The sequence below is a fragment of the Myotis myotis genome, unplaced genomic scaffold, assembly GCF_014108235.1.
Source record: "Myotis myotis isolate mMyoMyo1 unplaced genomic scaffold, mMyoMyo1.p scaffold_m19_p_5, whole genome shotgun sequence".
Classification (NCBI taxonomy): domain Eukaryota; kingdom Metazoa; phylum Chordata; class Mammalia; order Chiroptera; family Vespertilionidae; genus Myotis; species Myotis myotis.
Genome location: NW_023416357.1, coordinates 57,641,971 through 57,658,844, shown reverse-complemented (window position 1 = coordinate 57,658,844; position 16,874 = coordinate 57,641,971). Strand labels below are relative to the sequence as shown.

The window sequence follows — 16,874 nt, the reverse complement described above, 5'->3', positions numbered from 1 at the left end:
CATTAGATAAGTGCTAGGAGCATAAAACATGTTATTCATCTTATTCTTAAGACAACAAACTAAGATGTGACCAAATGGATTCAGAGTCCAGGTAATGAACTAATAAAATTCAGAAGCTGACAATATCTGTAAAATGATTTTCTAAAATTCTTCCTATTGGAAGTGTGTAATCAATAGACTTGGAATTAAAGCACTCCAGAAGGTACATTTTTAAATGGCTTTATCTATTTACACTGGCTTAGGAAGCATGTGTGTTTGTGCAAAATAGGTGACGTATAAAGCAAAAGAATATGAGGAAGAATAAGCAAAGAAAGACAAACAAACCCTGCTGCTCAGGATTTCCATATGGAGGCATGTTTTGTGTGGGTTTTTTTCCTGGAGTTTCAAGTGTAACCTCTGATACAGATCTCTTTGTGTTCCTCCTTGGGTATTGTCAACTGCCTGGTTGGTAAGACAAACTCCAACTACCAATGAAGCTTCAGGCATGAACAATGCAGAAAACAAGGGTCTGATAAAAGAATGAAAAGATCTAAAATTTGGGGCAAATGACTGTAATTAGCCAATGAACATCCACAATTCCCCTATGTAGATACAATACTTTATGACTGGAGTTAATCCTCCATTCCCTTATAAGGTATGGAACCCTAAAAATCTTACATGGAATTCTCAAATATATTAATACTAGAGGCCCAATGCATGAAATTCGTGCAAGAGTAGTAGGCCTTCCTTCCCCCAGCTGCCGGCACCAGCTTCCCTCTGGCACCCGGGACCTGGGCTTCCCTTGCTTCCTTTGCAGCCCTGGCTTTGTCCAGAAGGACGTCTGGTCTAATTAGCATATTACACTTTTATTGTTATAGATTTTTGTAGCATTTACCCACTATTTAATTTGAATCATTATAGTCTCTCTCTGGACTCACGTGCTCCTACTTTCTTGGCTTCTGGTTGTTCTTCCATACCTGATCTTTTATCCTTTCCTTAACTTACTTCAAGATACAGCTTAAATTAAAGTCACACATTTTTTCCCTAGCCCATTAGTTCTTCTCCATCCTCATAGACTGTTGCCAAATTTATCTTCAATAGGTCTGCAGAACCTGCAGGATATATCTCATATGTTGCCTTCTTTTATGTTTCATGCAGCACTGGGAACTACTTGTCTAAAATCATATTTGATGACTTTATGATAACTTTCATAGTGTTCCCCAAAGTTTATGATTCAGATATATTTTTATAACCTAGTATGGATTCTTTAGACTTCTAAAATTTGTATATCTAGTAATAGTATGAGCTAATTATAGTTCACAAGCATTGATCTGAATGTGGAAGAGTTTGAGATTTTCCCTTAATGTTTGTTAGCCCTCTGATTTTCTTTTTTTCTAAATTGCTCATATCACTTGCCCAATTCTTTTGTGATATTTCTACTTTTCATGATAAACCATACAGTTTGGTGGGGATATGCTTTATTATTCCATAATCAGTTTTAGACATTGTAAATTTCTTTACTCAGTCTAATTTTTATACAGGTTGCATATACTTACTATAAGAAATTCAAACAAAACAATGTGAGAAGTAATTGCCTCTTCCTGAATATTTATGCAAAAAATAGGGCCATTTCTTATTGGTTGTTGAATACTCAGCATATTATATAGAGTCAGGCACAAAATATGTAATCCATACTAACACACTTTGCATATATTAATGTGAATTACAAGCCCAATCATCGTCAGAGGCAGGCAAGAGTTTTCATACCCTGTTCTCTAGGGGACAAGACATTCCTCTTTCAGCAGAATCCTTCCCAGGGTGAGGGATCCATGTCATAAAATTAGCTGCTGGACCTGTGCCAGCGATCCCCTTCTAGAACATATTCTGAATACCTGTGACCCTTATGTTCCTTGTCCAAATTGTTCTAATTCCACTTTTAAAGTCTAAGCAGGTCTTTTTCTTTTCTGGACCATGCTGAAGCTAGACTGAGCCACAGACGAGGACACATCTATTTTTGAGGAGTGGCTACATAAAGGCATGCAGGGAAAGACTGAATGTGAGGTCCTCATAGTGAAAATGGAGCTGGAACATAAAAGTTGTGAGCCTGGATTCTGCCACTATGAATATTCCACTGTTGTTTTTAGGAACTGCCAGCTTTCAGGAGCTTTTCCACAAAAAATATAATAATGCATATCCTCTCTCACCTTGCATTTTCCTTCTGATGCACTCTACTAGCAGAGTTTAACAGGGATATTGGCAGGCAGAAAAGAAATGTAGTTTACAGAATCCAATTTTCAGCATCACAACAGGAAAGAAAAAGGCTGAGGTATTTTTTTTTTTAATATGGATCGCTTCACGAATTTGCGTGTCATCCTTGCGCAGGGGCCATGCTAATCTCTGTATCGTTCCAATTTTAGTATATGTGCTGCTGAAGTGAGCACAAAGGCTGAGTTTTAATTGAAAGGAAAGGACTTTATAACTGACACACATGCTAGGAATCAGAAGGGTCACAATAATGTGGGAGGATATAAAATAACTTATGAAAATATTTATGTAAATTTGCACAATCAAGAAGGTGTGGTGTTTCATCAAAAATATTATACACCATGATCAAGTGAGATTTTTCCTCAGGTGCAAAGTTAGTTCAATATCCACAAGTCAGTTAACATAAATAAAATTAAGGATAAGCCGAAACCGGTTTGGCTCAGTGGATAGAGCATCGGCCTGCGGACTGAGGGGTCCCAGGTTCGATTCCGGTCAAGGGCATGTACCTGGGTTGCGGGCACATCCCCAGTGGGAGATGTGCAGGAGGCGGCTGATCGATGTTTCTCTCCCATCAATGTTTCTAACTCTCTATTTCTCTCCCTTCCTCTCTGTAAAAAAATCAATAAAATATAAAAAAAAAAATTAAAAAATTAAGAATAAAAGTCATATGATCTTATCAATACATGCAGAAAAATTTAACAGAATCCAACATCTATGTATGATAAAAACACACAGCAAAGTGGGGATAGAGGGAACATACCTCAACATAATAAAGGCAATATTGACAATCCCACAGCTAATATCATATTCAACAATGTAAAGCTTTTCCTTCAAGATCAGGAACAAGATAAGAATGTGCACTTTCACAACTTTTATTCATCATAGTATTAGAAGTCCTAACCACAGCAATCAGACAAGAAAAAGAAACAAAAGACATCTGAATGAGAAAGGAAGAAAATAAAACTCTCATTATTTGCAGATTATATGATACTTGAGGCTTGGTGCATGAAATTCATGCACTCAGCTGGGGGGGGGGGTGGTTCCTCAGCCTGGCCTGCACCCTCTCGCAGTCTGGTACCCCTTGGGGGATGTCTGCCTGCTGGCATAGGCCCTATCCCCCCAGGGATTGTGCCTAAGCTGGCAGTCAGACATCACTCTCATAGTTTGGGGCTCTTGCAGTCCGGGACCCCTCGCTCCTTACCTCCTGTGAGCCCGGCTTCTGACTGAGCAGCGTTCCTCCCGTGGGAGCACACAGACCACCAGGGGACAGCTTCTGTGTTGAGCATCTGCCCCCTGGTGGTCAGTGCACATCATAGCGACCAGTTGTTCCACCATTTGGTCAATTTGTATATTAGGGTTTTATTATATAGGATTATATATAGAAAACCCTAAAATCTCCACACACACACACAAACCTATTAGAATAAATGAAGTTCATCAAGTAGCAGGATTCAAAGTTAATATTCAGAAGTCAGTTACATTTTTATACATCATAACAAAGTATCAGAAAAAAATTTTAAGAAAACAATTCCATTTACAATTGCATCAAAAAGAATAAAATACCTACAAATAAATTTAACCAAAGTGGAAAAAGACTTTGGAGAAATAAATTTAAAAAGTTACAAATACAGTGGGGCCTTGACTTACGAGTGTCCCGACTAATGAGTTTTTCAAGATATGAGCCGTCTCTCGGCCGATTTTTTGCTTTGAATTGTGAGCTAAAATTCAGGTTACAAGCCAGCTTCAGTTACCCCACCGCTAGTTGGCGCAGGGAACGTCACAGTGAACGCCACAACATCAGCCCAGCATCACGTGTCTCACTCGTTCACTTTAAGATATGACATAAGAGTAATTTGAGTTACGAGCTTTGTCATGGAATGAATTAAACTCGTAAATCAAGGCCCCATTGTAAATGGAAGGATATACTGTGCTTATGGAGAAGAAGAATTAATATCATTAAAATGTTCATACTACCCAAAGCAATCTACAGATTCAGTGCAATTGCTATCAAAATACCAATGGCATTTTTTTTTCCACAGAACTAGAACAAACAATTCTAAAATGTATATGGAACCACAAAAGACCACAAATACCCAAAGCAACCTTGAGAAAGAAGAACAAAGTTGGAAGTATTATGCTACCTAATGTCAAACTATACTTTAAGGCTATAATAATCAAAACAGCATAATACTGGCATAAAACATACACATAAATCAATGGAGCAGAATAGAGAGCCCAGAAATAAATCAATGTGTATGATAAAGGAGGTAAGAATATACAATGATGTAGTAAGGACAGTCTCTTTATTAAATGGTATTGGGAAAAATGGCCAGCCATATGAAAAAGATCAAAACTGGATCACTTTCTTATACCCTATATAAGAATAAACCCAAATTGGTTAAAGACTTAAATGTAAAATCAAAATTTTATTATTAAAATTTTAGAAGAAAACAGGTAGTAAACTTTTTGACATAGTTCTTAATAATATCTTTCTGGATATGTCTCTTTGGGCAAGAACGACAAAAGAAAAACAAATGGGATTACATCAAACTGAATTTTTTTTGCACAGAAAAGCATCAACAAAATGAAAAGACAGTCTACTGAATGGAAAAAGATATTTGCAAATTAAACATCTGATATAGGGTTAATATCCAAAATGTATAAGGAAGTCATACAACTTTAACCTCAAACAAACAAATATGTCAATGTTATTAAAAAATGGGCTGAGGATCTGAATAGATATTTATCCAAAGAGGACATACAGATGGACAACTGACATATGAAAAAGTGCCCAGCATCACTAGTCATCAGGGAAATGCAAATGAAAACCACACTAAGATATCACCTCACACCTGTCAGAATGTCTACAATCAATAAGTCAACAAACAAGTGTTGACAGGAATGTGGAGAAAGTGAATCCTCATATACTATAGGTGGAATTGTAAATCGGTGCACTCACTATTAAAAAGAGTATGGAGGTTCCTCTGAAAATGAAAAATCAAACTACCATATCACCTAGCAATTCCATTTTTGGGTATTTATCCAAAGAATTCTAAAACATTAATTTAAAAAGATATATGCACCCCTAAATTTATTGCGGCATTACTTACAAAAGCCAAAATATGGAAGCAACCAAAGTGTCTATTGATAGATGAATGGATACAGAAGAAGTGGTATATATATATATATATATATATATATATATATATATATATATAATGGAGTTATACTTGGCCATAAAAAAAGAATGAAATTTTGCCATTTGGGACAACAGGGATGGACTAAGAGAATATTATGCTCAGTGAAATAAGTAAGAAAGAGAAAGGAAAATATCATATGATTGTACTTATATTGGGGAATCTAAAAAATAAATGAACAAAACAGAATGAAATACATAGGTATAGAGGAAAAACTGATAGTTGCCAGAGGAAAGAGATAAAATAGTTGAAAGGATTAAGCAGTACAAATAACAGGTTATAAAAATAGTCACAGGTATATAAAGTACAGCATAGGGAATATAATCAATTATTGTAATAAATACATATGGTATAAGTGGGTACTAAACTTATTGGTGTGATCACTTTATAAGATATATAAATGTCTAATCACTATGCTGTACACTGGAAACTAATACAGTATTATATATGAGCTAAAATTGAAAATTAAAAAAAAAAAAAACTAAAAAGAAAGTGCAATATGGTGTAAGGCTAGATATTTTGAAAAATTGACCAGAATAGAATCCAGAAAATTATCCTATATAATAAAAGCCTAATATGCAAATCAACGAGTTGGTGGAACAACTGGTCACTATGATGTGCACTGACCACCAGGGGGCAGATGTTCAACACAGGAGCTGCCCCCAGCCCGCAGACCCCAGGCCAGCCAAAGAGGGTGCCAGCAGGGTCGGGGGAGGATTGCCCTGCTGGTCATCCCACAGAGGGAGGCAACTTGCAGTGGCAGGGGAACAGGGCCAGCGAGTGGGCAGCGACAGGCCGGCCAAGACAGGTGCCAGAGGGGAGACCTCAGATCTCCCCACCAGTCGCCCTACAGATCAGCCTTGATCACTGGCCAGGCCTAGGGACCCTACCCATGAACGAATTTTGTGCCCCGGGCCTCTAGTCTATAATAATGAAAGTGTAATATGCTAATTAGACTGCATGTCCTTCTGGACGACCTTCTGGATGACACCGGGGCTGCAGCGGACACAAGGCAGCTGCCGCGGCTGTGAGAAAGGGATCCAGGCAGCCACTGCAGCTGCAAAGGCCTACTCTTGCACGAATTTTGTGTATCAGGCCTCTAGTATATATATAAAGAAGAGAAGAATCTAGCGAGTCACTGGTTGCCAGAAAATCTCCCAGCAATCATTTCCTTTGGATGAATTTGGATATATGAAGATAATTTTCTCTCATGGAAAATAAAATATCTCCTCTAACCCACCTCTACTCACGCCCAAAGGCACAGCATTAAGCTCATCTAATGCTCAGAAACAAAATGCATAAAAACTCACCATCCTATATAATAAAAGCCTAATATGCTATGTGTCCGGTCATCTGGTCAGCCATTCAACCAATCAAAGCATATATGCTAATGATATGCTAAGGCTGCTCAACCACTTGCTATGATGTGCACTGACCACCAAGGGGCAGACACTCACAATAGGTTAGCTTGCTGCAAGGGTCCGGCCAATTGGGATTGAGTGAGATAGGCTGGACATGCCGTGGAGTCCTCCTGTGGTCTCTCCCTCGCCCTGAACGTGCACCAATGAAGTCCCTCAGCCTAACCTGCACCCTTTCACAATCTGGGACCCCTTGGAGAGCTGGTTTCATCCCGACAGAACAACCAGTCACTATGATGCACACTGACCACCAGGGGTAGATGCTCAACACAGGAGCTGCCCCCTGGTGATCAGTGTGCCCCCACAGGGGGATTGCTGCTCAGCCAGAAGCTGGGCTCATGGCTGGCGAGTCCAGTGACGGTGGCGGGAGCCTCTCCTGCTTCCGCACCAGTGCTAAGGATGTCTGACTGATGGCTTAGCAGCGGGGAGCGGGCCTAAGCCGTGAGTTGGACATCCCTTAAGGGCTCCCAGAATGTGAAAGGGTGCAGGCTGGGCTGAGGACCTCCCTCAAGTACATGAACTTCATGCACTGGGCCTCTAGTATATTTATAAAAGTAGAATGGACTTGAGAAATTTTAAAAGGCTACTTAATCTTTTCTCAATATAATTTCTTCTTTCATAGACTCTAAGTTCTGGGAAGAAAGTATGGAAAACATTCTATAAAATGAGAATCCCAGTCAAGCTGAATAATTTATATCACTGTTTGTACAACCGACAATACTTAAAAGCCTCTACTAAACAGAAAAATCTCTATCTGTGTATTCATGTAGAAAGATATCTAAAAGTTTAACAGGAAATGTGTACATTATTAAAGCAGCAAGTACAGTGCAATAGAGATCTGCAGAGACTAAAAACCTGTAGTTTATCTAAAACATATAATAACAAGTGTCCCCATTGAAAGCTGGAGGCAAAATTGTAGTCCCTGGGAATTTCCTCTGACTTAATCCATAAAGACTTCAGTCTTTCCTGAAATGATGCAGTCATTTTTAAGAATCTTCCATTTTTTAAGATCTTAAATTCTAAAAGAGAATGAAAGCAAACTTATTTATATATCTGAGGTTAGGAAGGAGAGCATTACAAGGGTAACAGAGTTGGGAGGTATAGTGATCATACTTTATTACAGTTAAATTACTTTTGTAAATTTAATAAAAAAAAACCACATGCCTGCATCTTTGAAGAGCCCCATGAAAATTAAAAATCTCTATGAAAAATAACATGATAAACCTCCTTCAATGGATATTATTTTCCGATTTAATATGTCACTTCTTGCCTCAAGCAAAAAAACTTCTTGAAATAAATAGGGAAATATACAGTACATGAAGTTGCTTGATGCATTTATTCATATTCTAAAAGGAGCATATACAAATATATGTCATACTAAGAGAGGACAGTATATTTAAAATTTGGCAAATAAATTAAGGGTATTTTAGATTGGGTCTTCATTGTCACTGTGAATTAACCAAAACAACATATGTTTAATGACAAGTAAACAACAGATTGCATTACATTTATAAGCAATGGAAATCTTTCTGAAAAACTTAAATCTTGCATCTTCTATTTACCAGCAATAATTATGCTTTAGGTAAATCCCATATGCCCTGATATTAATATTGAACAGAAATGTGTCTCTTAGTTACTTATTTGATAGTGGTTGAAAAAAAAACTCTTATTGGCTCTAAATATCTCTCCCAAGTAAAAGTTAGAGGAATAATCTCTATTTTAGTGGCTCCAAGTGGATATTTAAATTCTGTTAACATACATTGCATACTTATAAAGTGGCAAAAATGAGAAAGCTTACTATGTATGTTGATTATTCATTATTTGATCAATTTTAACAGCTAAAGACTATGACACAATAAGATATTTAGTAATAGAAAAATATATTGCCTATTCTTTTAGATCAGTGGTTCTCAACCTGTGGGTCATGACCCCTTTGGGGGTCGAACGACCCTTTCACAGGGGTCGCCTGAGACCATCAGAAAACACATATTTAATTACATATTGTTTTGTGATTAATCACTATGCTTTAATTATGTTCAATTTGTAACAGTGAAAATACATCCTGCATATCAGATATTTACATTACAATTCATAATAGTAGCAAAATTACAGTTATGAAGTAGCAACAAAAACAATTTTATGGTTGGGGGTCACCATAACAGGAGGAACTGTATTAAAGGGTCGTGGCATTAGGAAGGTTGAGAACCATTGTTTTAGATGATGAGAAAATCTAACCAATAAACACAGATCTAGTTCCTCGGTAGATTTGTTCTGGGCCCACTTTTAGGTCACTGCTTCTCCACAGTAAGGAGGTCTGCATGGCTTAACTGCTCACCAAATGGTATGCTTCTCTTTTCATAGTTGAGAGTTGTCACGAGGCAGTACTCACCAGCTTGGGACCATATGTGGAAGACCCTCATATATCTGGATGAGTCTTTTTGAATAATTCTCTAAAGAAACTGTGATTCCAAATGAGATGTGTAACTCCCAGGGAAAAAATAGTTTAGACTCCTCTTTCCCCCGAAGGCCAGCTGGATTCAAGGGAATCCAAAGCTTTGTCAGAGATCCAAAGGCAAAGATTCTGTGTCCTGGTTTCATCAACTGGAATAAAGCCACTGATGAACCTCAAAACATCTGCAGTGGTCTATTACCTGAAGAGTTTGTTTAAATCATAAGTTAATGAAAAATGATGTTTTGTTTGTGATTGCAACTAGAATTACTCAAACTAAGATGAGCTCAATTAACTGGACCACATCAATTGTAAAGTCCCCTTCTCACTCATAAAGATGTTGGTTTTCAATAAAATTAATTTAATGGTATATCTTCATGCTAAACAATTTTCCGTGATCCATTGATACAACCATTTTTCAGATAAGTTTGTTAAAAGGCTTCTCTTGATGTATATTCATGATTCAATAAGAGGACCCAATTTTTTTACCCTGGAAGTATTTGTCTCTTTATTAAATATTGAAGAAAAGACTACTTTTATACATAACTGATATGTATATATTCTAGAGCCAATGACAAACATTTTCCCAAATTCCTAAAGCAATGTTATTAATAGGCACTTAGTCTATAACCATTTTGTTGATAAATGAACTAAAACTCAGATTTTAAGAAAGTCACTCAAGGACACACCTAGTAAGAGGTAAAGCTGAAAATCAAACCCAGATCTATATGATTTCTTGTATTAATTTTCCATTGCCATCATAACAAATTACCACAAATTTAGTGGATTAAAAAACACAAATGTATGTTACAGTTCTGTAATTTAGAAGTCCTACATGAGTCCCACTGTGTAAAATCACTGGATACTTTAGGAGAGCGCCAGTTTACCTTGCCTTTTCAGCTTAGGGAGGCAGCCTACATTTCTTGGCTCATGGCCCCTTTCCTCTATCTTCAAAGCCAGCAACATTGCATTTCTGACTTTCCCTAAGTAGTCAATCTCCCTCTCACTCTACTGTTCTGCCTTTCTCTTTCACTTTTAAGAACCCTTGTGATTGCATTGGGCTCACCAGGAGGACAGTCCAGGGTAATTGCCCTACTTTAGTGCAAAGTACTTAGTAGCCTTAATACCATTTGCAAACTTGATTCCCTTTTGCCAGGTAACAACATATTCATAGGCTCCTGAGATTAAGAACTGGACATTTTGGGGAGTGGGGCATTATTCTGCCTAGCACATTTCTCAAACTATACTCTTAACCATTACACAGAATGCTTCAAGACCTATACCTAGATGGTAATGGTGACACTTATGAAACGTTCCCAAGGAGTTTTTAAGATAAGCTACAAGAAAATATCCCACTTCCTGATTGTAAAGTATCTTCAGAGAGATTTTAGCCATTTTCAGCATACCTCTTCTGTTGGAAACCTTATACATAAACCAAATACTTTTCTTTTCTCCTTACGGGCATAAAAAACAGAAGGAGGGAAAGATGCTCATATAGTTATCCACAGCAGGTAGATTATAGTGCAATTTTCAGCCTCAATAAAGTGTTATTTCTGAGGAAAGACTCATTGGGGGCCTTATTTTTCTCATGTTTATTTCTAAATATTCATGTAGGCACTCTCCTACTAAGTAGTTCAAGTAAATATAAACATAACCAGTAGGTAGACCTGTATAAACAAAAATAGAAAAGTCCATATCATAGAGAGATGTGCACAAAGGGAGCATAATTGTTTATAGTGCTGTCATGTGAGAGTAGAGGGATGGGATTTGTGACAATATAGTGTGCTATCAAAAAGGAATAAAGATTTTTAATAAAAGAAAATATAATTTGAGTAGCTTTGGTTTAATTTTACATTAACTATAAATGTAAGAAGATTTTAGGTTTTAAAAATCAAATTGTCAAATGAAGCATAATAGAAGATTGAGAGCTGAATATTCCGAAATCATTCAACCAATTCAAATTCCTAAGTATTGTGTACATGTTCATTATACATGCTCATGACTGCTGCAAATGAAATGAAGTATATTGGATATGTTGAATTCAGGTAAGAGCAATAATTGCCATGTAAAATCACAAGTAAACTTGGAACTAGTTCTCCATTGGTATGGTAAAAGAGAGCCTGCAATGTAAACAAGCACATGTAGGTTAACTTACTGTATGAACTTGAATCACCACATAATTTCTCTGTCCTCTGTTTTCAGTGGATAAATGTAGGAATCTGGACTTCAGTGATTTTCCAAACATCAGCATGCCTGGGAATCACCAAGGAGCTTGTTAGAAACTGGAATGTTGGTCCCTAGCCCAGTGTTTCTAATTCAGTAGGTCTCGAATGGGACTCAGAAATTCTCATTTCAAACAAACTCTCAGGTGATGCTGATACTGTGAATCTAGGACCACACTTTGAGAATCATGTAAATAAATAATAGTTCTTTGAGCATTTGGTAAAGCATATCAGAGTGACTACATATGCATCTTCCTCCCCACTCTTTCATTCCTGTCTTTCCTCTTTAAGTGATTCCAGTGGTCTTTCTTGCTAAGATTCATTGATCTTATGTGATCATTGCAGCAGAGTAATTTTTTAAATCTATGCCCTTAATGAAATCATGTATAAATTGTGTTAGAAGGAAAGAAAGAAATAGAGAAATTCCGTTTGCACTGAGTTGTCACCTGTGCCTTGAACTATGATGGGAAGAAGAAAAATATAAGAATTATATTATTAAACTTTATCTTGCTCTGATAAAGTTTAATAATATATGACTAAATGCCATAATAAGAACAAATTTAAGATCAGTAGAAAAGAAATAGAAGAAACCAGGTTTTAGAGAAATTGAAAAAGGTAGGTCATTCTGTTTAAAAAATAAAGTATGTGGCAAGCAAGGCCTATGTGCTGAATTCTGGAAGTTTCAAAATGAAACTGTAAATGACTAGCATCTTAGAAACAACTTAAATTGCACTGTATAAGGCAATAATCAACAGGATAAGAACACTGCAAATGACACAAAGAATCCCGACAGAGCCTCATCCTGATTTCAAAAGCTGTGGTCTCTATGGCAGCTCCTAGGGCATCTGCAGTGTGTGAGCCCTGTGAGGTGAGAGTCACCATGGAGTACATAATGGTCTGCAGAGTCACTAGAATTTCTGACAGCTTTGCAGTCTGCAAGACAACTAATGCTAAAGAGAGAGCAAACAATCCTAAGCTTCTCCAATTTGTAAGGGCTAGAAATATCAAAATATGTTTCCAATTAATGAGTTGCGTATGGAAAAACTATTGGGTTCTTTGGATGGCAAAATACTTGGGTTTTCATACTATGTAGGCAATAAGGAAATAATGACAATGTTTGAAACAAGATGAACTCAATATGATAATGCAGCCCTAATGAATTTTATAAGTAAGACGTTGTGGAGTTCTGAGGATTGCCATGGTAGCTTCTCATAAGTGCATTTAGTGGTTGCCAAGTAATTTCAGTAGCAAAATACTCTGATGAGAAAGGCCAAGGCAAATGAAGGCATGTGAATTTCTTCATTTTTAAATTACAAGTTTAAAAAATGTATTTGGGCAGGCCCCGGAAAGAAAGGACTGCATATCTTAGGCAGTTTGACCACTGTACATTCTCTACAATTTCCCCCAACCACATCTGCATCCCTGTCTACAAAAGTTATGTGAAAAACATGAAGTTTCTTAAATTTACAATTATCTGAATAATAGAGGTTTAAATGTCCAAATGGGAAGAGGGAGCAAGGAAATGGCTCCATGGAAATAAAGTGAAAAAAATTTATGAACAATTTTTATGTTTTTAATTGCCTACAGTTGTCGTTATTATCTATGTGTAAATAATGTAATACTTAAAAATAACATGATATGAATAACTTGAAGGAGTTGAATGATTGGTAACAAACATACAAGGGCTTGACTTAAATCATTAAGTAAGGAACACGGTCTCATTTACTTTCTTACAGTAATCCATCTATATATATAAAAGCCTAAGTGACCATTACAACCGAATGACAACCAAACAGGCTGCATGGGGTGACCAGGCCTGCAGGGAAGGCAGGTGGGGTCAACCAGGCCGGCGGGGGGAGGGGTGCAGACGGGGGTGACTAGGCTGGCAGGGGGGTCAGTTGAGGTGACCAAGTCAGCAGCAGGGGGCAGTTAGGGGTGATCAGGCAAGTGAGCAGTTAGGAGCCAGTGGTCCCAGATTGTGAGAGGGTGCAGGCTGGGCTGAGGGGAAACCCCCTGCATGAATTTCATGCACCAGGCCTCTAGTCTCATGATAAAAGACTTGTGAATGGAGCAAACCATGAGAGTTGACTTAAATCCTCCTGTGAAAGAGAAAGAAGATCTAATGTACCTAGAGAAAATTATAATCAGAGTAGAGTAATGTAAAAATTTAATTTTAATGGTAAACTTCTTTGTGATTCCCTTTTAAAATCTCCCTTGCTTGTTTCTGGAATTTAACAAGGGTCAGACCCAAGCACAGGGAAAACTGATTTATGTTTTCCACACTGGACACTTATTGATGTCTACAAGCCACTTGCAAGAGGCATCTTTCTATGCCTCGGACCTTATTGCTACTGTCCTCTGGAAAAAGTCCATTCCCCACCAAAAGATGTATGTGTATATTGCATACACCTGGGAACAGATTTTGCACATTGGATCTAATAGATGATAGTTTTCCAGCAGATAGTAATAAATTATTTTATTCTTACAAATCCAATAGCCTATCTAATAAAGAGGGAATATGTTAATTGACCCTCACAGCATCACAAAGATGGCACTGCCCACAGCCAATAAGGAGGGAATATGCTAATGGATTGCCATGCCCTCAAAGATGTAGGTGCCCAGTCCCCTCAACCTCACCAGGGTGGCAGGCGCTGCTCTGCACACTTGCCTCTGAAGTCCCCCAGTCCCTTCAGCCCCACAGTGGCCTGAGGCACAGGAAAGCCTCAGATGTCAGTTGCCCAGCTTCCCAGGGCCACCCGAGTCTCAGGTAACCAGGGCCAGCCAAGGCTTACACTGCCAGCAATGGCAGCAGCAGAGGTGTGATGGGGCATTGCCTTTTCCTGATCGCCGGTCGCCTCCTGCCCCTGAGGGCTCCAGGTCTGTGAGAGGGGGCAGGCCGGGCTGAGGGACCCCCCTCCATGAATTTTCATGCACCAGGCCTCTAGTACTATTATAATTTGCTGACAGATGGCATTAAAGTAACTTTGGAAAGTGGGGATTTATTTACTTAGCAAAGGTTCCATAGATGTAGCTCTTTTTCTCACCCTAGGATATTCTCCAAATAGAAAAACCCTTGGTTACTAATCAAAGTGTCTTGCCATTGTGTAGAATATTTAGTGCAATAAATTATTACACAGCATTTATCATTTCAGGAATTCCTTTTAATCATTTCAGGAATTCCTTTAATAATCAAAACCCAAGCCGGTTTCCAACTATTAAAAATATGTCAATATGCTTTAAGATGAATAGTTTTACATTATTTAAATGAATTAGATGACTTGTAAAAGTTGCCATATTTTTCCCAGTCACAAATAAATATGTGTATGCTAATTTCCCAATTCATAATACATCCAGTTCAGATTATTTAAAATTCACTAGGTTGTATTCACAAATGTATCTCCTGATGATATATGTAGTAGCTGGATATATGAATGGTTTAACTGCAAGAAAAAGTGCATCATTAGGGAAAGAAATGACCTAAAGAAATTTATTTGAAAAAATGTAATTTAATGAGTCTTCAATCTCTCCACACCTTGGTATGAAATTAGATGGGAAAGTAGTTCATACTACAATAATTCAAAAATCAAAAACCTGTTAGATTGATAAATGAAAAAGAAATAAGTCATTCAATAGGAATTACTTTTTCAATTGAATTCAGAATGGACAGCCTAGCAAAATTCCAGAAGCCATTTAAAAAAAGAAGTAAAAAATCAGGTAGATAATAAGAAAAAGAAATAGGGACATCTAAATGAGCTTCTCAACCAAAGAGAGTATTATGTTGTCTAATGGAAACCCTAATTGTGACCCATATGACACCAAAACACACACACACACACACACACACAGTGATTCAAGGGAATCCTGAATAGAGTTTCTGGAATTTAACAAGGGTCAGACCCAAGCACAGGGTACACTTACCTTTTTTTTTTTAAATATATTTTATTGGTTTTTTACAGAGGAAGGTAGAGGGATAGAGAGTTAGAAACATCGATGAGAGAGAAACATCGATTAGCTGCCTCCTGCACACTCCCCGCTGGGGATATGCCCGCAACCAAGGTACATGCCCTTGACTGGAACCCTGGGACCCTTGAGTCAGCAGGCTGACGCTCTATCCACTGAGCCAAACTGGTTAGGGCTACACTTACCTTTTCAAATACTCTGATTTTCCTCTCTTTGTAATTAAAATGGAGAATTAGCCTGGAAACTTCTAAAATTATTATGTCATTGTAGATTCTCCATGATCTGATTTTTGAAAAGAGGCAATTTTAAAATAATTTTTATTATATTTAAATGGTTAAATTTAGAATTCTTATTCTATAATAACACTAATCACTCAGTATATGCAAAAAACTCTCTGTGTGGCTTTGGAAATTTGTGTTACTTCTCTGACTACAAATCCCTTATCAATAAAATGAGGTATTATGTGTCCTTATCTGAAAGGTATCTTTGGACTAACATATCAAGATTGATCCAGTGGGCCAAGATCTCTGGACAAGATCATGTCTAACTATAAAATAGTCAGTATGATGTGTTCGGTATCTGAGGTTTTTTTCTTAATAACATTGTTGACAAGAAACACCAATCAGGCGATTGTCACTCTACTGCCTGTTTATTTATTTATCTTCTATGGCAAGTTGAGAAAAGGCTTTCAAAATAAATGATTCAATTTCTAAATATCTTTTAGTTTAGTCATCTAAAGGTGACATTTTCAATGATTTTTTTTTTCTTTCTAGTATATGCTATGGGAATTGGGAACTCTATATTACATATTGGTAAAGAATTTTATGAGCGCTGATGGAATGAAATACAGATACTGTAAAGTAAGTGACAAAATATGAATACCATGGAGGTATAGCTACAGAATGGTATGGTTAGTGCTCTGGAAAGGCACCTGTCTAGGATATATATGCTAGTTGACCCAAAGCAATCATGCAGTTCTTCCTGTTATCTCTTCAAAGCACACTTCAGAAACTATTAGTGCAGAAGCTGCACCTAGACAACACATCAGATTTACTGTGTCCACCAGCATGTCAAAAAAAATTTCAATTAGTTGAAAATACTGAATATATTTAGTATTTCAAATACATATCTGGATTTTGGGTTTATTTTTATTCTTTTATAATAAGAATGATGAGAACAGGATAAAGAGAAGGCTTTCTGGTACATTTGAAAACATTTTATTTGTAAATGGGCAACAAGGGCCAAAGGCCATTTATTAGTTGCTGTTTATCATGATGTTTTGTTGTCTTTCTCCTACCCAAGCAGCATCACTTCCATATCTGCCTGCCCCAGTTGGCACTGATGCTTATAACTTCCATATTAATATCATCATGCATAGATTAAT

At 37.3% G+C, this 16,874-nt stretch overlaps 1 non-coding gene across 1 annotated transcript; it reads right to left on the bottom strand.

Moving 5' to 3' along the window:
- Positions 1-2,316: 2,316 nt before the first annotated feature.
- Positions 2,317-2,420, bottom strand: LOC118657129. The gene has a single exon (XR_004967868.1). It is a non-coding gene; the product is annotated as a U6 spliceosomal RNA (small nuclear RNA).
- Between the last annotated feature and the right edge of the window lie 14,454 nt (positions 2,421-16,874).